Below are 26,652 nucleotides of genomic sequence, written 5' to 3' on the forward strand. Positions count from 1 at the left end.
CTCCGGGTTCAAGCAATTCTCCTGCCTCAGCCTCCTGAATAACTAGGATTACAGGCATGCACCACCATGCCCGGCTAATTTCATATTTTTTAGTAGAGACGGGGTTTCTCCACGTTGGTCAGACTAGTCTCGAACTCCCGACCTCAGGTGATCCGCCTGCCTCAGCCTCCCAAAGTGGTGGGATTACAGGTGTGAGCCACCGCGCCTGGCCCCTTAGAGACTTTCTTAGATTTAGTTTTTACTGTGATCTGCCAAGCTCATAGGTCAGCACCAGAAAATCCTGTAGTTTCTTCAGTTCTGCAAAATGTTGTATGAATAATGGTGAGAGTGGAGTGATTAGGGCTTTATAAATGGGATGTCAGGGGAACCTGCAGATGGTGAGAAGGAAGGAAAATCCACACATTAAGAACTTACTGTGTTACTGATGTCAATCTAGACAAAATACCTTTTTGTTTGTGTGGGGTTTTATTTTTGTTTTTGGGAGACAGGTGTCACTGTGTTGCCTAGGCTGGTCTCAAACTCCTAGGCTCAAGTGATCCTCCTGCCTCAGCCTCCTGAGTAGCTGGGATTATAGGCATGTACCACCACAGCCTGCTCTGAAACCTCATTTTATAGATGAGGAAATTGAGGCTCAGGAACTGAAATAATTTGCCCTGGGTTCACACCTGGGAATCCATAAAGCTGATGTTAGAACCCAGGTCAGTCTGACCATAAATGCCATTGTTCTTCCTGACCTGACAGGCTTTCGTTGGGCCGCTAATTTCCCTCTTTAATTCTGAATTTTCTTACAAAGTTCAAGAAGGCAGACTTAGGGATTCAGAAAGGAGATTCAGTTGAGGGGCTGAACAGGGCAGGTAGGAGTTGGGGGTCCCTCTGAGCAGTGGTATTTCTAGTGAGGGGAGCTACTAGACTGAAAGATAGGAAGAACCTTCAAGCAGGCAGAGGCCCAGGCTAAAGTGACCAGAACAAGAAGAATGTATCTGTAACACATGGTATCTCATAAACACTTGGGCCAGTACAGGATAAGGACCTGAGTACTGGCTTGAAGTTGAGAAACCTGGGTTTTTATCTTCTTTCAACATGTGCCCTTGGACAGTCTTCATTCCCCTATATGTAAAGTCGGAGTGCCTCCTTGTCCCCTCATGTCTTTCGTGTGTGCACCAACCATGCAGGTATGTTACAGAGAATCAAATGAGAAATGCAAGTTGGAAAGCTTTGTGAATTGTAAAGCAGCATGAATGAAACAAGAAAGTGAGAGGAAAGCATTTTAAGTGTCTGTCTTAGCTCGTTTTATGTTGTTATAAAGGAGTACCTGAGGCCGAGTAATTTATAAAGAAGAAAGATTTATTTGTCTCACAATTTGGATGTCTGGAAAAGTTCAAGATTGGGTGTCTGCACTCAATGAGGGCCTTAGGCTGCTTCTACTGTGGTGGAAAGGGAACTGCTGTGGCTAGAAATCAGATGGTAAGAGAGGGAGATGGGAGATGCTAGGCTCTTCTTAACAACCATCTCTTACAGGAACGAAAAGAGTGAGAATTCACTCGCTTCCCCTACCCTCCTTCCAGGTAGGGGATTAATCCGTTCATGAGGGATCTGCCCCCAATGATCCAAACCCCTCCCATTAGGTCCCACCTTAAACATTGGGGATCAGATTTCAGCAAGAGGTTTGGAGGAGTCCAGCATCCAAAATATAATAGTATCTATGGCATCTCAGTCCCTGACCTGTTTGCCACCCCATTCCCCAAAAGTAAACGGGAGGATTTTCCTTTGGAAATTTTTCACTGTAAATCTTCTCTTATGCCCTTCTCCTCCTCTCCTTTCTTTTGTAGGCCCTACCCGTAGCTTAGTTTTTCCTTAAGGAAGAGGATTCCAGGGCACAGATGACAAAGCCAGGTAGCACAGGCAGCCACGATTTGCAGTGTGTGGGCTGCAGAGTGCAGGTTTAAGTGCACTCATGAACCCTGGCATAGGATACTACAGCAGTTCCCAAGAGCCCATCCCAACAGGAGTCGGCACTCCACTGAGGTGTTGCCTCGTTCCCTGCTGTCATCTCTTGAAGAAGGCTATTACTCCTTTGACCCTAGGTTCCCTGCCTGCCCCTGCTTACTGCTAGTGAAAAAGGCTCTTGTGCTGTAGCCTCACATTTTATGGAGGCCATGGTCATTCCAGTTTTTCTACCATCTTGTTCTCCCCATTTACCAACGATGGAGACCATTCTCTTCATACTGGGTTTTAACAATGGATATTCTGTTCTTCTATCTGCCTGAGAGTGCACAGAGGGTTTTGACCCCTACCTTCCCTCGTACTCTGAATATCCAGGCTCTTGCTGCCACTTCTTTTTGCCTTGTTAATGTAAAGTTCTACAGCTTCTGGCCTTTCCCTGGCCTGGGTGCCAAGCTTGGATCTTATATGCTTCCTGTAACAACTGCTCTGTGAAGAAGCTCCACTATTAACTTCTAAAATATGAACGATTCCATGTAAATCAATGTATAATATATACATTTATATATGATAAGCTACCCATATAATAGCTTATTTATCTAACAGCCTCATTTTTCCAGAGTCCAACTGAAAAACAAGAGGGAAGTAAAGCATTGTCATCCTTAAGTATTTGCACAGTGCTAATTTATTCTTATTTTTTATTTTTATTTTTTTTGAGACAGAGTCTCACTCTGTCGCCCAGGCTGGAGTGCAATGGCACGATCTCCACTCACTGCAAGCTCCACCTCCTGCGTTCACACCTTTCTCCCGCCTCAGCCTCCTGTGTAGCTGGGACTACAGGCGCCCGCCACCATGCCCAGCTAATTTTTGTATTTTTAGTAGAGACGGGGTTTCACTGTGTTAGCCAGGGTGGTCTCAATCTCCTGACCTCGTGATTCACCCGTCTCGGCCTCCCAAAGTGCTGGGATTACAAGTGTGAGCCACCGCGCCTGGCCATTTATTCTTATTTTTACGTGTTGTTGTAACAAGTTTAGCATTTGGTTTCTAAAACCCCATAAGATTAAAAGCAGCATATCAAAAAAGGGAGAAGAGCTGCTATATTAATCCCATCTAGGGGTGAGAGCTGAAAGCTGACTGAAAGGGGAGGAGTGAAAGAAGAGTAAGTTAAAACAACAGTCTGGAGGCCACTTAATTTAGGAGCAGCACCTCCATAACTGTGTCCCTCAGTAAGATGAGGGTGGGGCTGGGTAATTCTGTGGTGGTTTTGGGTTCCTCTTGAAAGCCAAAGTTTTCAGAAAATGTTAAGTATTTATAGTGTCTACTATATATTATCCAACACTATACTGAATGCTTTACATAAATATATTTCATTTTCATAGCAACTTGGGAGGTAGGTGGTGATATTCTTATTTAATAAATTACTTGAGAGTTAGAGAGGGACGTGTAAGCAGTGATCAGAAGAGCTAAGCTTAGAACCCAGAAGAATCTGGCTCCAGAAAACCAAGTTTTTTTCTATTATATCCTACATTGGCTCTTTCCCCACTACCTGAAACCCTGGTCCTTCTCAGGCTCTTAAGCTAGTAGTCCCCCGCTACTCCTTTTTATTCATTCTCCTATAGACATTTTTCGTTTTGAAGATACACATTTATTCATTCATTCAGTGAGTATTGGATTGTCTGTCATATACCAGTCACAGTTTCAAGTGTTTGAGGTGTAGCAGTGAATAGAATAGTTTTTTCTCTGTAGTTTATGTTCTAGTAGAGGAAAGCAGATAAACAAATAAATCTGAAGAAAAATAAAGCAGGGTAAGGGAATAGGGAGACACTGGATTATTAAGGAAGGCCTCTCAGAAAGTGAAATTTGTGCCGAAATATGTAAGAATTAGAGTAGTGAGCTATATGTATCTTTGGGGGAATAACATTCTAGGCATAGAGTTCAGCAAGTTCAGAGGTCCTGAAATAAGAGCGTGCTTCTTGTGTCTGAGGAACGAAAGGAGGCCATGTGGCTACAGATGTGGTAAGAGCAGGCAGCCTTCCTTACCTTGTTCCCAATTTTAGGAGGAAAGTATTCCATCTTTCACCATTGTGTGGTGTTCAGGCTAAGGAAGTTCCCTTTTATTCCTAGTTTATTAAGAGGTTTCATTATGGATGGGTGTTAGATTTTGTTGATTTTATGGTCTTTGTTCTTTATTCTACATTGACATTACATTAATTAATTTTCAGATATTAAATCAACTTCACATTCCTAGAGTAAATCCCACATGGTTGTAGTGTATAATCCTTTTTATATGGAGTTAGATTTGATTTGCTGGGGAATACTGTTCTGTAGTTTTCTTAGGTCTTTATCTGCTTTTGGCATTAGGGTGACCTCATGGAATGAATTGATATGTTCCCTGCTCCTCTGTTTTCTGAAAGAGTTTGTAAAGGATTGGTATTATTTCTTCTTTAATTGTTTGATAGAATTCATCAGTGAAGCCACATGGGCCTGGGCTTGTCTTTGTTGGAAGAGTTTAAAATTACTAATTCAAATGTCTTACTTGTTAAATCTACTTAGATTTTCTATTTGTTTTTGAGTCACTTTTGATAATTTGTGTATTTTAGGAATGTTTCCATTTCACCCAAGTTGTCTAATTTGTTGGTAATTTGTGTCTTTTTTTTTTTTTCTTGGTCAGTCTAGATACAGGTTTGTTCATTTTGCTTGTGTTTTCAAAGAACCAACTTTTAGTTTCATTGTTTTCTTTTCCATTGATTTTTTACTTGTGTTTTTATTATTTTCTAATTTCTGCTGCTTTGGGTCTAGTTTGCTCTTTTCTAGTTTCTTCTTTTTTTTTTTTTTTTTTTTTTTTTTGAGACGGAGTCTCGCTCTGTCGCCCAGGCTGGGGTGCAGTGGCCCCATCTCAGCTCACTGCAAGCTCCGCCTCCCGGGTTTACGCCATTCTCCTGCCTCAGCTTCCCGAGTAGCTGGGACTACAGGCGCCCGCCACATCGCCCGGCTAGTTTTTTTGTATTTTTTTTTAGTAGAGATGGGGTTTCACCGTGTTAGCCAGGATGGTCTCGATCTCCTGACCTCGTGATCCGCCCGTCCCGGCCTCCCAAAGTGCTGGGATTACAGGCTTGAGCCACCGCGCCCGGCTGCTTTTCTATTTTCTTAAGGATTAGTTTATTAAATTTTGAGGCACAATACACCCCTAACCAAACAATTCTTCAGGCTTGACTATACCAGTGGACTGTCAGTTTGCTCCTTCTGATACAGTAGCCTCTGGAGAAGTATCAAACTTCAGAGGGGGCCTGATTCAGAAACAATAGGGAAGACAAGTGGCCTACAGTGTATATGTGTTACCAGTAGAGAGAGTGCTAGGGCTAGACCCATAGCGCCTGGCAGCCTGGACCCTACCTCCCCAAAATCAGCACTGGGCGGGCAGTGAGGCAGGCTGAGCTTCAAGTAAGACATATGGGGGTGGTGTAGCAGGAAGTGAGGTGACACTTGGCAAGCCAGGGCCTCCCAGGCTTCTGAGGAAGGTTCCCTGATAAAGAGCTAGAAGAGACAGCTGCCTACCTCATGGACTTCAGAGGCTTCACAGTGGCTTTTGGGGGACCTTTCTGAACACCTGTTTTGCCTGTTACAACTGAAATTCTAAGCAGAGATTTGATTCCATTAAATAAGGGTTACAGTGCAGATGCCATAGGTAACATTGAGGTGGGAGGGGCTCTGAGCAATGCCTGGGCTTGCTGGGGACTTACTCGTGACCTTTAGTTTCCTCATCTATAAACAAGGAATAATAGTTTCTACCCAGCCTACTGTGTAAAGCACATTTCAGGTAAGTGCTATATAAGACCATTGGATAGTGTACAAATGTACAAGACTATTAATGTTAGTAATTACAGTGTTAGGGACCTGGGATAGAGTCTGAGAAGGTCTAGGAGCAGTAGCAGTGCATCATTGTCCTTCAAGGTATGGGGATGAATGTTTGACCAAGGTGGACCTGGTGGCTTAGAAAGGGCAAGAGACTCATTGTCTGCCAGTGTAATCATCAGATGGCTCCTAGAGAATTCTGTGTAGGAGCGGGGATCTGATGGGGGGAGGCTGCCAGAGCAGCTCATGTAAGAAACAGCTGTTCCTATTCACTCTCCACCCGAGGATTTTGGCCATATTTTATTACTTTGGTTCCAGAAACAGCTGGCTTGCTTGAGGATTGCTGTCATAGCAAAGCAATAACCTACAGCTTGCTTGGGGAAAAGGAATCGCATGCAAAGGGCTCTGAGCGCTATGAGGTCCTGGGTTCCCCTGTTCCCTTCCCCAGTTTTCATTAAAACTAAAGAAGATCCTTTTGTCCCTTTGGAGCAGCAGGCCAGAGCAGAACAGCCAAACAGGAGAGGGACCTGTAGGTTAGATTAACTGGAGGGCAGTTCTAGGGATTTTGGCTGTGGCAGTGAGACAGGGTCCTGAGCCTAAGAACATTGCCAAGAGAACAAAATCTAAGCTGGATAACAAAGCTCAAGAAACCATGGTCTGTGAGCAATGGTGGTTCTAGAACTTTGAGATGAGTAAGAAGTGAATAAAGGGGACTTATCGAATGGGACAGATTGGGGGGTGCTCAAAACTTACTTTACCCCATTAACACAAAGCAGAAATTGCTTCTTTGGAATTATCTGTCATTGTATTATTTGAGTCTCCACTATCCATCCTTCCCCTCATTGCCACCTCCCATATCCCCAATTAACATAATCTGTCAAGAGTCAACAATTCTGAGTACATAGGGCAAGAGGTAAAAGATAAAAGATATCTGTGACATAATTCGTCTTTAGGAAGATTAAGTAACTGCATCTTTCCCACTATTGTGTGTATTCTTAATACCAAGATTTGGGTCCTTGATCTGACATTTGTTTTCTGTGTGACTAACTTGTCTAAGCTGTAGTTTCCTCATATAAAGTAATGCCTACTTTATATAGCGATCGTGTTGCTAGTAGGAGATGATGAAGAAAATACCTGGCTTGGCTTGGTGGTCAATCACTAGTGATTGGAATAAATTCTGATACCATGTGTTGAGCATCAGATTGAAGTAGGAGAGTGTGGCGACCCAGGCTCTTAACCCCGTTCTACTGACTCAAACCTGGGAAAGCATTTTATACCTGGGCCTCTTTTTCCTCAGTTCTGCAAACAGGGAATGAGGTGGAAAGTTGGTCCATAATTGCTGATGTTTCTTCCTGTTCTGTGTCTCCAAAGGCACATTGGTCTGTGGTCCAAAAAGATTAAAGAGTCAACAGGGACCCAAGAGAAGTCTCAGCTTCGGTCCTGCTTAAGCCTGCAGCAGGACCAGTTAAAAACAAAGAGCCACTATCTATAGTAAGGTGTTAGAAGTGGCTGGGAGTCTGCTGCAGGGCAGTGACCTGCCTGTCACCCAGCATTTGGAAAATAAATGTCAAAAAGAAAATCATAATGGCCTAGAAGGTTGGAAACTGAGTAGCTAGCAAGTGTGAGAGAGGGGCCATGAGGCATAGGACCCAGATTGTGCTCTATCACCCACTCACTGGGTTTTCCCAGTCACGCTGTTTCTCCTTGCATCCTCCATATCCCCATCTGTAAAAATGAGTTAGGCATTGTATTCTCCAAGGGCCTTTTCAGGACTAACTTTCTGAAATTTCATTGGCCCCTTTTTTCTGGCTCTTGTGTTTGTACTCTAGTTTTTGCCTTTAGTACTGAGGATTTCATTTATGAGAAGGCTTTTTAACCAGACAGGGTTTGTCTAGCCCTAGGGTATTCAGAATGCTCTTGAAACTATAATTTCAGGCCATTCAGTTTTCATCTAGAGATGCCTTGGTTCACCTGATCCTACTCCCTCGTTTAACACTGAGAGATAATGCAACAGAGAAGAAAGACTACAGGCTTAACAGCTGACCCTGAATTCAAATTCCTGCCAGTATTAGCTTAATCTTTCTGAACCATATCATCATCATTTAAAAGTGCAATAATGGGCTGGGCATGGTGGCTCACGCCTGTAATCCAGCACTTTGGGAGGCCAAGGAGGAAGGATCATGAGGTCAAGAGGTCGAGACCATCCTGGTCTACATGGTGAAACCCCGTCTCTACTAAAAATACAAAAATTAGCTGGGCGCAGTGGCATGTGCCAGTAATCCCAGCTACTTGGGAGGCTGGGGCAGGAGAATCGCTTGAACCCAGGAGGTGGAGGTTGCAGTGAGGAGAGATCTTGCCACTGCACTGCAGCCTGGGCAACAGAGTGAGACTCCCATCTTGGGGGAGAAAAAAAAAAAAAAAAGTGCAATGGTGATAACAGATTCAGCACACAGAATTATTTTAGAAGAGGAAAGAAAAAACTGAGGCCCAAGAGGTGAAGTCAGGTTCAGGTTCTCACCCAAATCCAAATCTCTTGTGTCTCGTTCCAGAGTTTTTTTCCCCTCTAGAGCCAAGGTCAGTTGTGCCCATATGGATATGGTAGCAAAGATTGGAACTGAAAGCATGTCAGCTTTTTTAACATCTCTGCCAACAGCCCTCTCAATTCCCCTGTGGCGTGTGTCAATAACACAGCCCGTACTTGTTTTAGAAACAAGCGCTCCATAAGCACTCCTGTTTGATTTGCTTTGGCTGGTACAGGATCCAGATGCTCTTAGAATAGCACAACACTCTCCAAATCAGCCCATTCCCATTCTGAGCCACTCACAGCTCTGATCTGCTGCTGGCTGGGGTTCATCTCCGAGTCTTCCCCACCTATCATGTGAATCACATTCAAACTTTCGCTAGTTTGCCCTTTCTCTCTTGAGTAACATTTATTGTGTGCATACTGTGTGCCAGGTATTGTGACAGGTACTTTAAATAGATTATCTCCCTTAATAACTCATTAAGCTATTAATAGCTCCAGAGGGGAAAGCTGAGGCTCAGTGAAGTGAATGAATTTACTGAAGCCATATCTAGTCTCTAAAAGAGCTAGAGTTTGAACTGAGTCCTGACCCTATCGACTAAGCCGTAAGGTAAGCTCTTTCCTGAGTATCACACTGCCTCCCTGGCCTCCCTTCCAGGAGTGTAGTGCGTCTGGGAGTACCCAAGAAGAGGCGTTTGGTGCCCTGAGTGTAATAAGAATGTCTTCCATGCCTTCAGTGTATTTTCCTGAGAGTTTCTGCACTCTGTGCCTCAAACCAACTTCTCCAGAACCCAGGTATAGAGCCCAAAGATCCAAGCACTAAGTGAGAGAGGCCATGTTTCCATCGTGATCATGGAACTGAGTCCCTAGTGAAAAGTATATTTGTCCTTTTTAAAGTTGAATGGAGAGAGTATTTCAAGCAATAACCTCTACTTGTATGCCCAACTCTGAAGTACAGGGAAGGAAAGGGAGAGGGTCTGTACTCCTCGACTGTGATAAGTCTCCTCCAGGGACCTGGCAGGAGCGGAGACATGCACACACAAAAGATGTTAGGACTAAGATTGTTCTGATAGGTTCTCAAATCTGTACTCAGCAGTTTGCAAAGCGATTTACCTTCAAGAAACCGTACTGTGAAGAAACTGAAGGAATCTGCCTTTATGTGACAGAGCCAGGGGCTAGAGTCCAAATCTTTAGTCTTGATAATGCCAGTGAGGCTAAGTCTTCCCTGAGAGGGTTTTCTCCCTGGCGTTGGACCTACCCAGTCTCCAGTTGCAAAAGGAGCAGGCCCTTAGTTTCTGTCTTTTTCTGAGCCTTCCTCTGCCCTCTTGTCCCCCTCCTCACTCATTCATACTCAATTGCTAGGGACTTACTTTGAACCCTTATAGGGTGTTATTTTTAGGCACAGGGTGATAGGAGATATTTTTTGTCTCTGTATTTTCCCCAGGATCAGTTGCCATAAAATCATGGAATTTTAGGATATCAGAGTGGGAAGGGACCTTAATTGACAGTCATCAAGTTTACATAGTAGCCCTTTTTTAAAACATATAACTCCAAAACAGAGCTTCTGGCTGGGTGCGGTGGCTCATGCCTGTAATGCCAACACTTTAGGAGGCCGAGGCGGGTGGATCATCTGAGGTAGGAGTTCGAGACCAGCCTGGTCAACATGGCAAAACCCTGTCTCTACTAAAATACAAAAATTAGCTAGGCATGGTGGCGCAAGTCTGTAATCCCAGCTATTTGGGAGGCTGAGGTGGGAGGATCGCTTGAGCCGGAGTGGGTGGAGATTGCAGTGAGGCGAGATCAAGACACTGCAGTCTAGCCTGGGCAACACAGCAAGACACCGTCTTTAAAAAAAAAAAAAACCACCACCAAACACAGCTGCTTTGGCTGAAGCAGCAGCAAGAGGCCTAGTAGCTCAGCCTCCCCACTACCCTTACCAAACAAAGACAACCCCCCGAGGCAGCTGCCTTAAACTTCAGGGTTCCCAGGATCACAGTTTGTAAAACAACACTGACCTGAACCAACTTTCCCATTTTATCATTGTTAAATTGAAGCCCAGCAAAGGAGAATAATGTGCCGGGGTCACAGAGTGAATTAGTGGCAGGTGCCCTGACTCTCTGCCTTGTGTCCTTTTTACTATCCTATGTCATTATGTCATTTCGTTAAGTGACCACTTCTAACACTTGACTAGCATCCTGTGCCTGGGTGTCAGGCTTCTCTTGCCTCATGACGTCTGGTTCTTGTGAGGTAGGCAGGCTTGTGAATGTGTGTGCCTCGGTCAGGGCATAATTTTCATACATAGAGCGAGCGTGTGTCAAGTTTTGTTTAATTGTTTAATGTGGAAACCAGCAGAAGTAGAATAGCTGTGAAACTGTATTTAGGTTGTTAATGAAAGAAGGACTGCTGAAATAAGATTGTTTTGGTTAGTGCCCTGATGAAAATATAACCTTTGAAGTTATTTTGTCTGCATATAAAAGGTATACCTTCTTAGTTTTTTACACATTAACCTCTAACTGCAGAGTTTTAAAACATTTGGACCCTAATCATTTGTGAAGAATAACAAAATTCCGTTTCCCAAGAGTGTCAGATGACTCCGTTCATAATAAACAATGTGTCTAACATGACTTTAAGTGGTCACACAATCATCTTTTTGCCTTACTTCCGAATTTTGGATAATTTTCCTTAACATACAACCACTGAAAATGATCAGAACCTCTTGTGTTAAAGCCAGCTAGAGCCATCCCAACCCAGGAAGGCAGCTTTCTGCTCAGGGAACAGACCTGACCTCTTTACTAAAGTTTCTGCAGTCAGCAGCCATCAGCAAGATCTTGAGTTCGCTCTCCTTGCAGCCCTGCTCAGTGGCCTGGAATTTGGCCTTTGCTAACCCTAGACTTGCTTCTTTTTCTTCCCCTGTTCAAGGAGGCTCTTTTCTTGCTTGTGGTCTCACCCTCAGGACCATCTTGGATGCAAAGAGGTTACAGATTTCCATTTGGAAGAAGTTTCTTTTATGTGCAGAGCCAGTTCTACTCAGAATAAGCAGCTGCTTTCATTATGTGGTTTTGTCTCTGAACATGTTTTGTCCATCTTTCCGTGCCCACTGCTACCACCCAAGGCCAGATCTTAATAATCTGTCTCTGGCAGCGTTTTAATTATCAACTCACTTGCCGCTCCATGTCTAGTCTTTACCCTGAAATACAACCTTTTCTCTCTCCATAGCTTTTAAGACACAGATCTTATTCCTATGACTTCCTTGCTCATGAAACCTCTAAAATCTAATCTTAGTAGCATGAAATTTGAGGTTCTGCAAAGACTCTTTCTCCCTGTTCTTTCCAGTCCTTTCTCCAACCCTCTTCTCATACCCTGTTCCATAGGGGTTCATACTAGTGGGTAGGAATATTAGAGAAACCATCTTTGGGACAATATGAAGGTTAGGAAGCATTCTTTGTTGTGGGGCCATGTTAAGATTTAATTTGGTAAACCTTTGTGCTGGGCACAGAAATAAGTCTTAGGAATAAGGAGTAACCAAACACATGGTTAAGGATTTTGGAGCCTGTAGTTGATGAAGGACAGGAAGGTAAAGTAAGTAGGCTAGAGCGATAATCACTCTGAATGGAAACATGGAGAGTGCTTTAGGAGCTTGGAGGGGACCACTACCTGAGAGATGAAGGAATACCTCCCAGAAGAGGTAATATTTGAGTTGGACTTCAAAGATGAGGCATTTGGTAATTGTAAAGGGGAGACTGTAACTTCTAAGCAGAGAGACCAGTGAGGACAGAGGCACAGAAGCTTATGTGTGTGTTTCAGAGAAGGGAAAACAGTCCATTGTAGCCAGAGTATAAGAGTTCAGGAATGGGACTGTGGTTAGGGTTAAAGTTACCAAAGTAAGTTGGGGTCAAACTCTGAAGGACCTAATATTGGAGGCTATTGTGTATGTACTGTGTTTCACACATAGCATACAGTAATACTTCATTAATTAGGTGATATATATTTGTCTATTTGTGCGAGTATGTAGCTCTGTGTTAGTATGTGCATTACCTTTTTGTTTGTTTGTTTTTGAGATGGGGTTTTGCTCTTGTTGCCCAGACTGGAGTGGCAATGGTGTGATTTCGACTCACTGCAACCTCCTGCGTTGAAGTGATTCTTCTGTCTCAGCTTCCCTAGTAGCTGGGATTACAGGCATGCGCCACCACACCTGGCTGATTTCGTATTTTTAGTAGAGACGGGGTTTTCCCATGTTGGTCAGGCTGGTCTCGAACTCCCAACCTCAGGTCATCTGCTAACCTCAGGTGATCACCCACCTCGGCCTCCCAAAGTGCTGGGATTACAGGCGTGAGCAACCACGCCTGGCATGTGTATGAACATTTGAAGAACCATTGGGGCCAAGCAAATATCAAAAATTGAAGCCAGAAAGACAGATTGGACCTAAGCTTACCTAGGCTTGGAACTCCTGAGATGTTCCCCAGTCCTACAAGCCGATATGTTAGTCACAGAAAGCCAGCATTGGAAGGGACCTTAGGGACAGTGTTTATACTTACGTACATTCAGTTATCCATTCAGCAGATGGCTGATACTGCCCATAGAACTGGGATATAGTAGTGAACAAAACAAGGACTGCCTTCATGGAACTTGTTATTTATTTATTGAGACAGGGTTTCACTCTGTCACCCAGGCTGGAGTGTGGTGGCGTGATCATGGCTCACTGCAGCCTTGACCTTCTGAGCTTAAGCAATCCTCCTACCTCAGCCTCCTGAATAGCTGGGACTACAGGCATGCACCACTACACCTAGCTAATTTAAAAATTTTTTTGTATAGAACCAGGGTCTCCCTTTGTTGCCTAGGATGGTCTCAATGTCTTGGGTTTAAGCGATCCTCCTGCCTCGGAGGCCTCCCAAAGTGTTGGGATTACAGGTGTGAGCCACTGTGCCCAGCATAGAACTTGTTTTAATGAGGGAGACAATAAAAAAATTAGTAAATCAATTATGTAATTCCATATGCATTATGAAGAAAGATAAGCAGGAGTAAAGTGTTAAAAAGTGGCCAGAGTAGACCTCTCTAAGGAGGAAGATCATTACCAGCTTAGAGAAGAGCAGGTGAAAAGGCCCTGATGCAAGAACATGTTTGTAAAATAATTAGAAGGCAGCCAGTGTGGCTGGAGCAGCAGCAGTAAAGAGGAAAGAGGCAGGAGATAAGGCTGGAGAGTGGGCAGCTGAGGCCAGAACATAGGGCCCCGAGGTCCACTGGGCTGATGAGGAAATGAGGTTGGCATGTAGCCAGGATCACACATCAAGTTAAGAGCCAGGCCAGGATTGGTATGGTTCTGGTTCAGCCTCCCTGCCTTTGCTCCCTGCCATCTTCTGTCTTTTGGCCAAGATTAACTTGAATCTCATTTAATACCTTCATTTTCATCTCCCTCATGCAGCTCTCTGTCATTTCTCAGACCTACATTTGCTTACATGACTTGGTAATAGAGTGATTTCTGGAAGGTCATGGCTAGAGTGGTCCTTGGACATCTTTTAGTTCAATCCCTGGTATTAGAAATCCAGAGAGGGAAATTGGCCTGCCCAAGGCTACTTACCTAGTTAGGAGTAGAACTTGATTTCCTTTCCCCAGTTCTCTTGCTGTCTGGTGTCTGGCTCTTCATTTTCTGTGTGCTGTTCCCTTTTTCTTACAGTTTCCAGCAGAAGGGAATCAAGTTGTGACCCACGTAATTGACACAAGCAGCTAGTAGCATTCCAGGACCCTCTGCCACCTGCTCTCACTTTAGCTTTTTATTTGGTCTTTGTCATGTGAATTTACTGTTTGATTCAGGCCAGTGTCTTTGAACTACTACCCTCTGCAAAGACATGTTGCTAACTCTGCATCCTTGCTCATGCTATTATTCCCACACCTGAACTGGCAGCCTACTCTTAACCACTGGTCTGTATCCAGGAGGCTTGTCTTTGAAGCCCAGCCCCAGTCTTATCTCCAAAGAAGCAATGTGGAAAGAGGATAAAGTTTGGAGTGGGATATAGTTGGATTTGAATCCCAGCTTTGGCACATGCTGGGACCAAAGAAATCTTAGACAACTTGACTTCTGAGAGTGGTTTTCCTGTTTGTAAATGAGGCTACTAATAATTATTTAAGGTATTGTATGTGTACATACTTTAAGCACTGGGTAAAGAGAACCTCTTACTCACTCCTCCTCAAAGGTGCCTTCTGAATGCCCTTTCCCTTTTTCCTAATACCTAATAGGTAACATTTCTTGGGAGAGATTCTGTGTGACCGGCACTTTGCTAAGTGTCCAGTACTTTTAAAAGGCACTTAACTCTGCATGTGATTCCATAGTTGTCGCCAAATAAAAAGTTAATTTTTAAAAAGCACTGATCTCATTTTTTATATATTGGTGTTACTCTTGTTGTATGTAGATAGAGGCCAGGTTAGAATTCAGTATATACCTGTGTTCCAGTTGTTGCTCTATGATTTTCTAACTGTGTAAACTTGGACAAGCTACTTGACCTCCACTCTTTTTTTCTTTTCTTTTCTTTTTTTTTTTTTTTTTTTTTTTTGAGGTGGAGTTTCACTCTTGTTGCCCAGGCTGGAGTGCAGTGGTGCGATCTTGGCTTGCTGCAGCCTCTGCCTCTTGGGTTGAGGCGATTCTCCTACCTCAGCCTCCCGAGTAGCTGGGATTATAGACATGCGCCACCATGCCTAATACTGTATTTTTAGTAGCGATGGGGTTTCTCCATGTTGGTCAGGCTGATCTCGAACTCCGGACCTCAGGTGATCCTCCCGCCTCGGTCTCCCAAAGTGCTGGGATTACAGGCATGAGCCACCGCGCCTGGTCTTGACCTCTACTCTTAATGTGTTTTTTCCGCTAGAGCCCTAAAATTCAACACTAGTTACAATTTGGAAACCTGACTTGCTTATCTGCTCACCTTGGAAAATGTATCTTTGTTGAGTACAGAGCAGTAGCACCTGGGCTGGCCCTGTGTGACTTAGAGCAGACAGTATGGGAGGTGGAGAACTGGGTGCATGGGAACCATTAGATCAAGGATTGAAAATTCCTCACAAATCAAATAAATCAAAAGATTTCTGAGGTGGGAGCAGGGGGCAGTGTTGATGGTGACTCTGCTTAGATTATCTTCTGGGGATGGAGGATTGCCAGCTCCACCGAGTGGAAGGACTGGTGATACACAGCCACTCTTGCATGTGCCTGGGCAAAAGACAGTGTGTTGGTGGCAAATGCCTAACGTGTCTATGGCTGACCATGGGCCATCTCTGCCGTTCAACACATCAGCTGCTGGCAGGGTTGTATTGGTTTGATAGAGCTTTAGTCTTCGGAGTCACACAGACCTGAATTCAAATCCTTCTCTGACATTTACTATAATAATTGTGTTCCTTAGGCTGATCCTTTCTTTATCTCTCAGATCCTCTTTTTCCTTTTCTGTAAAATGGTGTGGTGGATATCTGCTTTTGAGGTTGTGAGGATTTAAAATAATTTAGGTAAATAGGTACCACACAATGCCAGATACTTAGCTGGGTGAATAGCCTGGTGATCTGTGACTGTTAGCTCTTTGAAGACCAGTATCTCTAGCAGGTAGCAGTAACGTCAGCACTGCTCTGATTCCCTGACCAACCCCCAACCCCACCTTTGCCTCAGGGTTGTATCTGAGTAAGCAGGATTGTTACACAGCAGAGATACAGGAGCAGAGCAGGTAGCTCAGGAGCCGCTGATGAACAAAAGGCTTCTTCTCTCTGTTCCCAATAAATTGGTCCTTGGGGATCCTAGCTTTGAAATTCTAATTGACACAGGAAGGAAAAGATTCATTAGGCTCTGGACTCATTAAAATGCTCTGCTGCTCACCTACAATTTATTCTTGGCACTTCATCAAGAGGAATTAAGTAAACCAACGGACTGGGAGGCTACTGACAGCAGAGTCGTGTGCCTCGTGCTCCTGGGGGGATGAGAGTGTTGGGCCTCCTATGCTATGGAGCATATAGCTGGCTTTAGAATCTCCTCACCCCTAGGACTTCACATGAGTCTAAGTCTCATGTGCTTTTAACAATGGAGGGACCTTCTGAGATCATGCAGTATAACTTATTTATAGATGGTCCAAAGAAGAACTAGGACTTACTCAAGGTCATGAACACATTAGTAGTGGAGTTAGAATTAGAATCAGTCAGGCTGCATGACTTCTAGGTCAAGAATATTTTCTCTGCATCATTGGATTTCCACACCCAGTGTTTCATTCAGCCTTCAACAGATACTTTTAACACATTCTGTGTGCCAGGAGTCTGTAATAACGAAACAGCCATGGAGGAAAGTAAATACCTGATCCAGTATTAGGAGAGATTAGAAAGGCCTCCACGTCTGAGAGAGGGATAGGAATTAACTCAGCAAGGAGAGATGAGGAAGGTTAAGGCTGAGGAACTGGCATCTGTGAAAGCCAGGCTCTGAAGGGGAAGTTGAATCTTGCTAGAGTGGAGGAATTGAGGAAGAAATGAGATGTTAAGGCGAGTCGAGTCTATGAGGTTTGGGCCACTGCATGGTTGTAAAGAACCCTAGACCTGGGATTAGGAGTCCTGAGTTCTAGTTATGTTTCTGCTACCAATATGTTAGTCATCATTCTAGTAACACTTCACATCTTTTAGATGTGCCATGATGGGCACTGGGGTACAAAAACGCATAAGGTGTATGTAGTCCCCTCCCTCAGAGATCTGTCAGTTTAATGAGGCTAGCAGGCTAATTAGCAACCCCTATAATAAAGGAACAGTTACCTCTGCTGTAGGAAGTCAGAATTGAGCTGTGTGTTACTTTCAGCACTTTCTCTGGGCTTTGATGATCTCACCTGTCAAATGGTAAATAACCACTGTCTTATGTAGCTCATAAACTGATGGGAAGACAGACAACTTTGTAATAATTGGTGTTTGTTTGGCATTTTGTGGATTTCAAAACACTTTTGACATCATCAATTCATTGAACCTTAATTGTAATCTTATGACTTAGGAAATTTCCCCACAATGTACAGATGAGGAAACAGAGAGAGGTTGAGGCTTATTCATAGTTTCACAGCTTTTGAATAACAGAATTTGGGATTGTAAATCTAAATCCCATGCTCTTATTTTGAAAAGTATAAAGATGGCAACCTTTCTTTCTGTCCCCTCCTTAGTGGCAAATTGTCCCCTTCTTCCCCTTTTCACAGTCACTAGAAATGCAGAGAATGTCTACTCTGTATAAAAAGCAGATCTAAACTGACTGGGGAGAAAGAAAGGAGCTTATTTCAGGTGTTCTTCAGACTGGACTCTAAACTTTTAAGATCATGTGCTCCTGTGCTCCCATCAGCTCCTGCTGTTCCATCTCATGCCATTTACAGAGCGCTCTCTGAGCCACTATTTCGTTGGCTACTCATAGCAACTTGTGGGGTAGACAAAGTGTGCTTTACAGATGGGTAAACTGGGGTCCAGAGTCCCTGAATTGTACATGCCAGAACCAGGATTGAATGTAGAAGTCTTGGGCTCCTGACACCAAACAGGTGCTCTTAACTTAGAGAATATAGGCTCCTTTGATTCAGTTCAGTTCAAACAATTCTTGAATAGAACCCATGTGCCAGAGACTGCTATGCAAGAGAGCCTCAAGATGGTTAGGCTCAAACCATCTCGGTCCAGTACCTTACTTAAGAACAGGGACTTGTGTTATTTACTTCTCTGTCCGCAGTCAGGACCTTGATCCAAAAATGCTTTGCTGTTGTTTTTGGCCTTAATCTGCCAGAAACTAGAGGGAGCAGATGGCCACAGCAATGTTATGAGGATGTGATGTCAGGCAGGGTTAAAGGATGAATTGAGAGCCCTGCACCCAACTACTTCTGTGTCTGTGCCTAGGCCCTTGTCAGGGTAGTCTCTGTCTCAAAGGAGAATGTAGCTGGTCAGCCTGGTCCCATTTCTCATTTCCAGTCACCTCCCCTTGTTGCCATCCAATATAATGGGGTTAGTCTCCTGGACAGATCTCATACAGAGGTTGCTAGGATTTGCTGTCCAAATGACCCTTTGGACCTATTTCCCAGGCATGTTCCAAGATGATGGTAAGGAGTCTAGCACCACAGCCAGTGTGACATTTCTATCCAGATAACTCCTGGCTCACAGGCCTCCCACCAGGCTCTTACCCACTCCGATGTTTTCACCCTGACTCCTAAGAAGTAGATTGGCAATTTAGTGTGAGTCTGTCAGACAGCCTAGCAAGTAATCAATACTGTGAGAAATGGACATATTTCCTGTTTATTCAAAATCCTAATGAAAATTTTAAGGAGCACTATTTGGGAAGGGATGATTGGGAACCTTTCAAGAACAAACAGCGTAGAATTCATGAACAGAAATAGCAACGTTTATTCATAATGTTTCAGATGCTCCTAATACTCACATCTTTATATATTACAGACCCCTTTCATATGTGTTATGGCTTTTGAACCTTAGAGCAACTCTGTGAGGGAAGTAGTGTAAGGATTACTATTCCCATTTGACACTTGAGAAAACTAAGGCCCAGGGAGCTTTAAAGAGAGTTAGGGACCATCTAATAGTCATGGTGGCAGAGCCCAAAACAGAACGATGATTTGGAAAATGAGTACTCCTGGGTTTGAAATCTGGTGCTTGCCACTTTCTAGTTGTGTGACCTTGGGCAAGTTACTTGGCCTCTCTGAGCTCAGTTTCCTTCTCTGTAATACGAGGATAACAATGTCTACTCCTTATGATTGTGTATGAATTTAATGATATAATTAATGGAAAATGCTAGCACAGTACAGAACACGTGTTAGGAGCTCAGTAACTGCAGGTGTCCTATCTCATAGGATAGTGTTTTCAGTATATTGTTTTCTGAGTCTTTGAAAATTGATACTTTCACTGCAGTAAAATAGACTACATATAATAAATTCTCATTAACCAGAGTATCATTTAAGTGCCTCACTAGGTTAAGAGAACTGGATAAGAAGGGAAGGCAGGGTGCTCCAGGCACTGGCTAAGTACTCCTGATGCAAATCACAGTAGGTTAGAGCTGACAGGGACCCTAGAGATCTGTCCCAGTGTGTCTTCCTCAAATTGTGTCTTCCTCAGAAGAGATGTTAATAATTTGGGAAATATCAGATTGAATAATGCTAATAAGTACATTTCTTTACTGCTGACTTCTCAGACCCTTATTGTGTGTGTCTCTTGGGAATGAGTTGAGAGTGGAATATGCCAAATTTCCTCTTCTTGTTTGACCTTGGAGCCCCTTTTTTGAGGAACTTTCATTAACGTCTTGAGGAACCCTGGTTTTCCATGGAAGATTTCATGTAACAGACTCAGTCCAGTTCTTTAATTTTTAAGATGAGGCAAGCTTAAGGTCTGTAACCAAGGTCTACAGCCCATGGCAGAACCATGGCAGAACCAAGTCTAAATCTCAGGGTGCCTAACTCTTTCCTAGGCCACATTATAATTTGTACTCCATCATTGTTCCTTTTCTAGCCAGCAAATCCTAAAATTACAGAGGATCCTGCAAACCACTAATCAGAGAGCATTGTTAGAGCGTCAAGCTTTCTGTTTTGATGTGTTTATCCCAGTAGGCAGGAAAATGAGGAAACAACAGGCTTAATGGCCATCAGATGTTTCCAAACAGTTGAAGGACCAGGGGTCAGGTAATTATCTCAGTAACTGGAAAGGTGCCCTTACCCTGCAAAGTCGAACTCTGTTCTTCCTGCTGTAAGAGGTTTGAGTTACATCTGGGGGACTCATCCAGTAGGCCCACAGTCCAGCTCCTACTGAGAACTAAGCTCTGACACCAGTAATATAAAAAAGATCCTTAGAGGGGTTTGAAGAGAATATATCAAATTTCTGCTCCTCTGTCACCATCTCCATCACAAAATTGAGTGGGTAGGAATATCCTGCTGGATTTCTATCCAGACAGTGGCAGAGGAAGTTGGCTTTGGCATTTGGCGAGGCTATCCTTGCATTTTACTAAGCCTTCTAGTTCAGATCAAGTTTTTCTTTTCTTTTTTTTTTTGAGACAGAGTCTCACTCTGTTACCCATGGGGGCTGGAGTACAGTGGCGCGATCACGACTCACTGCAACCTCCCCCTCCTTAGTTCAAGCGATTCTTGTGCCTTGGCCTCCCGAGTAGCTGGGGCTACAGGCATGCACCACCACACCTGGCTAATTTTTTTGTATTTTTAGTAGAGATGGGGTTTTGCCACGTTAGCCAGGCTGATCTCGAACTCCTGACCTCAGGTGATCCACCCGCCTTGGCCTCCCGAAGTGCTGGGATTACAGGTGTGAGCCACCGTGTCCCTCCCAAAAATACCACCTTGGCCGGACGCGGTGGCTCACGCCTGTAATCCCAGCACTTTGGGAGGCCGAGGTGGGTGGATCACGAGGTCAGGAGATCAAGACCATCCTGGCTAACACGGTGAAACCCCATCTCTACTAAAAATACAAAAAATTAGCTGGGCGCAGTGGCGGGCACTTGTAGTCCCAGCTACTCAGGAGGCTGAGGCAGGAGAATGGCGTGAACCCGGGAGGCGGAGCTTGCAGTGAGCCGAGATTGCGCCACTGCACTGCAGCCTGGGCGACAAAGCGAGACTCCATCTCAAAACAAACAAACAAAAAAAAAACCCACCTTTAACTTTGCAAGTTTATACGGTAGATTGTTCAAAGCACATCTGATCTCAACACAATCCTGTGACATAGAGGTTCTTTTCCAGGTATCATATGAGGACGTTAAGGCTCAGAAAAGAGATGGTGAGTTGTCCAGGGTTTGACAGCAAATTAGTGATAGACCCTTTTCACAGATGCTTAGTGCAAGGCCGACATTTAGTAAATGTTCAATAATTTTTTTTTTTTTTTTGAGACAAGGCTTCACTGTGTCACCCAGGCTATAGTGCAGTGGTACAGTCATGGCTCACTGCAGGCTCAACCTTCTAGGCTCAAGTGATCCTTCCACCTCACCTTCCCAAGTAACTGGGACTACAAACATGTACCACCATGCCCGGCTAATTTTTTAATTGTTTTTAGAGACAGAGTCTCACTATATTGCCCAGACTGGTCTTGAACTCCTGAGCTCAAGCAGTCCTCCTGCTTTGGCCTCCCAAAGTATTGGGATTACAGGTGTGAGCCATCATGTGTGGCCAAAAAATATTTATTAATTGAAAATTTTAATACATTCTCAGGGATTAACTTAAGGTCTCCTAACTCTTTGCCCAGTATTCTTTCCATTAAGATCGCTTGGTGGGGCCAGTGGTTGGGTTTCATCTCAGGGTGACCAGATAGTAAAGAGAGGGAGGGCTGGATCTCTGTCACTATTGATATGCTGACAAGGATGGCATTTTCTGGCCTTTGCTGCAGTCCTTATACATACTCCCCACTACAGAAAGCCCAGATTCAGTAGTCTCTGGGCTGCAGACTCAAGCTTTTATTGCCTTTGCTCCCTGTAGTATACTGAACAATGACACCAGTGACCCCCAGCTTCTCACTCTGCCTTCTCCTTTATTTTCTGTCTCATCAGTGTCTTGCCTCTCCTTCTATTCTGCTGATGGATGAGGAACTTGAGCTCATTTCACAAACATCAGCTACAAGGTTCACTGTTAAGGAGTTGTTGTGTCACATACCTTGGGAAACCATTTACTGAAAAACGCCCACCTAGGATTCTTTCACCTGTTCACTAGCAGAAATTTCACTGGTTGCCAGGGTAATGCTGGAGGCTGGGATTGCAAAGATTAATAAAACAGTCTCTGCCTTCAAGGAGTTCAGAATTTAACGGAGGGAGACAGATATGTAAATACAAAAGTGCAGCAGATGTTGCAGTAGAGGTCAGCAGAGAGTATCTGGGTCCAGAGGAGGGAGTGGCTGGATCTGCCTACAGGGTGGGAAACAAAAGCTTTCCCAAAGAGTGTTCTATAGGGACATCACATCCGTGGGTTTGTACTCAGAACACTCATGGCCCCAGCCACACCACCAGATCAGAAATTGGTTCCAGGCCGGGCATGGTGGCTTACGCCTGTAATCCCAGCACTTCGGGAGGCCAAGGCAGGTGGATCACTTGAGGTCAGGAATTCGAGACCAGCCTGACTAACGTGGTGAAACCTTGTCTCTACTAAAAATACAAAAATTAGCCAGGCGTGGTGGCGCATTCCTGTAGTCCCAGCTACTTGGGGGGCTGAGGCACAAGAATCGCTTGAACCTGGGAGGTGGAGGTTGCAGTGAGCCGAGGTCGTACCCCAGCCTGGGTGACAGAGTGAGACTGTCTCAAGGAAAAAGAGAAAGAAATTGGTTCCAGTCGTACTTTATTGGTGAAGCTGTCTCTCTCTCAATCTTACTCATGTTTAGAGTATGATATTTTGAGCTATCTGTTAAATGGGGGCAATAGTAATACCATTTTCAGGTAGAAAATTCTTGAGCATTTAACTTGCATTGTCTTAACGTTATCTCATTGAATTCTCACAACAGCCTTATGGAGAAAGTACTGTAATATTATTCCCATTTTACAAATGAGAAAACCAGGCACAGAGAGGTTAAATCATTTACCCAGCATCATACAGCCAACATATAGCAGAGCTGGGATTTGAACCCCAGGTAGTCTGATTCCAGAGTCATTTTCCTAAAACGGCCCCAAAAAGAGCTATTATGACGTTGATGTAATTCTTACCTCAAAGAGTTGTTTGAGAATTTAAATACTTAGCAATGTATCTTCCATGTAATAAGCAATTAATGTAATGATCATTTATATTTCAAAACATTCTTTCCTAAATGCTGGGGTGGATTGGGCTGTTGCAAAGATATCCCCTTCCTGTCTCTCTCCAACTTTTCCTGGCTTTAGCATCTGTGCAGCCTGCCGCTTTGTATCTTAAACAGCATAGATAAGGAAGGAGGTGGGGGTAGGGCATGGGGACTGTGGTATGTGGCTCTGTTGGAGTTCAATTCAGCAGATACTCCCTAAGCATCCACTCTGGGCTAGAGCCTGTCCTGATGGCAGTGGGGATGCCAAGATGAAATAGATTGTGGTCCCTGCTGTCCAGGAATTCACAGTCAGTCTGGGAGGAGAGATGACACCGAAACAGATTATTTTAATACAGTCTCCTCAGATGGATCTTAGCCAGCACATCAGACCCCACTGCCCACAGCTCATTCACAACTAGCAGGGCAAGAATGCCTTACCATTATATTGATTGTTAAAATAATAATCCTGTTAATATCTTTGACATCATTAAAGTCACTGTTATTAATGTAGAAAGTAGTAATATCTTAGAGAAGGTCAGCAGCTACTCGAAAGAGACTTTTAACATGCTCAATTGGAAAAACCTATTTTATTTTTATGGGTAGGAGTGTTCCAAAACTGCGGGTAGGGCTAAGGGTGTCCTTGGCTTGGGGACTATACTGTGGGGAAGGATTTATGTCCACCCAGCCTCCCTCCTGGCCACCCGATGTGCTCCATAGTTATCACATACTTTATAGCTTCTTGTTCCCAGGCACATTTTTTTATTTGGCAGAATGAGCAAGAACGGGGGAGGTAGCTTTCTGAGGCAAGACATCTGTCAGGAGAGGCAGTGACTGAGTGCTGAGATTGGCAGGGGCTATTGCCAGGGCAGCTAGGGCTTTGTGGAGTGTATGTCTTATTGCATATATTACCTCCAATTAATGGATCCATGGACACCATCAGTGCTTCCACCACATGCCTAGCAGTGTGCCCCAAAATCTCTGTGCTGCTTGAGGAGAAAAGACTAACACATGAGACAAAAAGGGTTTGGCACAAGATGGGATACTTTGCTCAGGGGTTGGATTGGTGGTTCAGATGCTCAAAAGCTATAGGGACTTACGAGTGCCTCCTTATTGAGCACTGGGCTGCATACGACATCAGAATGGGTGATGGCCGTCTCTTAGTGTCCACAAAGCCCTTTCTGATCTGATCTCAGCTAGGCGCTCTAGTATCATTGGCATCATTTCTTCTTACATCCTGGACCCTGGGCAAACCAGAGTACATCATATTATTCACTAAATGTGGGATCTCTGTCAAACTTCTGTAACTTTCTTTATGCTGTTTCCTCTTAATTGTACTCTCTTCCTGTGTGGGGGTTAACTTCAACTCATCCTTCAGGACAAGATTGGAACTTATTGATGACTCTTCTTGTCTGAGTCTTCTCCCTTTCTTTCTGTCCCTTAGGTAATTGACATGCCTCCAAGTTCCTAGTTGCTCCTGTCATAGACCTCATCAAGATGAAACATAGGTTCTGGTTTTCTTGAGGTCTCCACCACTGACTGGACTATAAATTCTTCTGGGGGAAGATTGTACTTTATTAGCCTCTGTACTTTTATACAGTGTCTGGCAGTAATAGGTGGACAATAAATGATTTTTTGATAAATGAGTAAATCTTTTTAGCATGTTACTCCTCTACCTAGGAACCCACAGTAACTTCATGGCACTCTAAACTTTGTAGACTCAAAAACTAGTAAACATAGTAGACTATATATCTTCACATGTACATAAAAACAATAATGAGGATTTGATTTTCCCTACTAATTTAACTCTACTCTCCGTACCCACCACCTGCCCAATATGGCGACACATGATGCTGCGAGGTTGCCATGAAAGTGACATTCATTGGAGATAACAGTGTAAATTGGTATAACTCTTTTGGAAAGCAGTTAAGCAGTGTCTTGCCAGAGCCAATAAAATGTTCATATATTGGACCAGTAATTCCACTTCTGGGAGTCTGTCCTAAGGAAATAGTCTAGTTTATACAATAAGCTTTCCCTCAGATGCTGTTGTTTTTAATAGTGAGAAATTGGAAAAAGCCTAAAAGACCACCAGTCTAAACTATGATAAATCTACTCAGGGAAAACTACAAGCTTTTAAAGCAGTAGTGCAAAAAATGATGCTTACTGAAAACTGTGCGGCAGTAAGGACAAATATGTTATAATATATATAATGTATTATAATGCTAATTGAAAAAATTAGGCTACAGAGTTGAATGAGGGATCTAACCATGTAATCCAAACATAATGTGCAAGAAAAACACTGGAAGGAAATACACTAACATGCTAACAGTTATGTCCCATAAAGGGTTGGGCGTTTAACAGATGATTTCATATGGTAATTTCAAATAATAAACTTACTAAATATAATAGCACAAATTCTTACCCAAATTATTGGTTAAGAATTTTGAAATAATAAACCACCCAGGTGTAGTGGCTCACGCCTGTAATCCCAGCACTTTGGGAGGCCAAGGTGGGCGGATCACGAGGTCAGGAAATGGAGACCATCCTGGCTAACATGGTGAAACCCCGTCTCTACTGAAAATACAAAAAATTAGCTGGACGTGGTGGCGGGCGTCTGTAGTCCCAGCCTCTGATCTTAATTTCGGTTTTAAACAAAGAAGTGATAGGGTAATATATTACTCTGGTGACAGTAGAGGATTATTTAAAGAATGTTAATAAGAATGAAGAGAAGGGGGCTACATTCTAAAAATACTGAGGCCAGATATGCAGGGCGTGGTGAATAACTCAGTATGTGGGGGAAACATATATGCCTAATAGAGAACATTGGCTCAAGGAGTTTAATGAGATGTCCAAGGTCACACAGATAGTAAGTGGCTGATCCTGAATTAAAACCCTGTTCTGTCTGTCCAAAGCCATGCCCTTTCTCCTGCAGCTGAGACACCTATCATAGTTTTGGAGAAACTTTTTTTTTTCTTTTAACCAGTTGTAGTGTAGAAGCTTGTTTAGCGTAGCGCCTCCTTTTTGAGGGGAAGGGGGCCAGGAAGGGTTAATTCTTTCTAAGACAATGACAAGGGGGAAAGACCATAGATACCAAAGCTGCTTCTATCATGATCAGTTGAACTGATTAGAAGTTCAGTAGGCATTGGGTGTGTCATACCTGTCGTTTTGAGGGCTGTTTTTTGTGAAGTTGCAGTGGTTCATTGGTTGGCTTTTGTTTGTTGCTTAGCTTATGGTAGCAGGGCCTCTTGGACGTAAGCATGCATATGTATACCGTATTACATGCTAATGAACATTTTGTTCATTGCACCAAGTTTATTGATGCTGCTGCTGCTGTGGGAGTGAGAGAGGGGTCAGGATGGCAGCTTCAAACAAGGGACAATGTCTAAGCTGCTCTCTGGAAGGAAGGGTTCACCTGACCATACAATACCCTATCCCCATACTTACCTCTCAGTGACTAATCCAAGAAAAGTTGATTTTGAACTTGAGTCTATCCTTTGAAGTATGATACTTATCCCTTCGGAAGAACCTATTTCATATTGACGTGTTCACTCTCTGACCTTGGGCAAGGTCTCTGTGCTAGGGTTTACTCTCTGCACTAGGGTTTGCCTAGTAGAGAACATTGGTTCAAG

General features: G+C 43.7%; 1 protein-coding gene across 22 annotated transcripts in view; it reads left to right on the plus strand.

Annotated features, from left to right (window-relative positions):
• RALY (RALY heterogeneous nuclear ribonucleoprotein) overlaps nt 1–26,652 on the plus strand; it is an 87,526-nt gene that overhangs the window by 39,156 nt on the left and 21,718 nt on the right. The window lies entirely within an intron of this gene.

The sequence above is a fragment of the Macaca fascicularis genome, chromosome 10, assembly GCF_037993035.2.
Source record: "Macaca fascicularis isolate 582-1 chromosome 10, T2T-MFA8v1.1".
In the NCBI taxonomy this organism is placed as follows: Eukaryota; Metazoa; Chordata; class Mammalia; order Primates; family Cercopithecidae; genus Macaca; species Macaca fascicularis.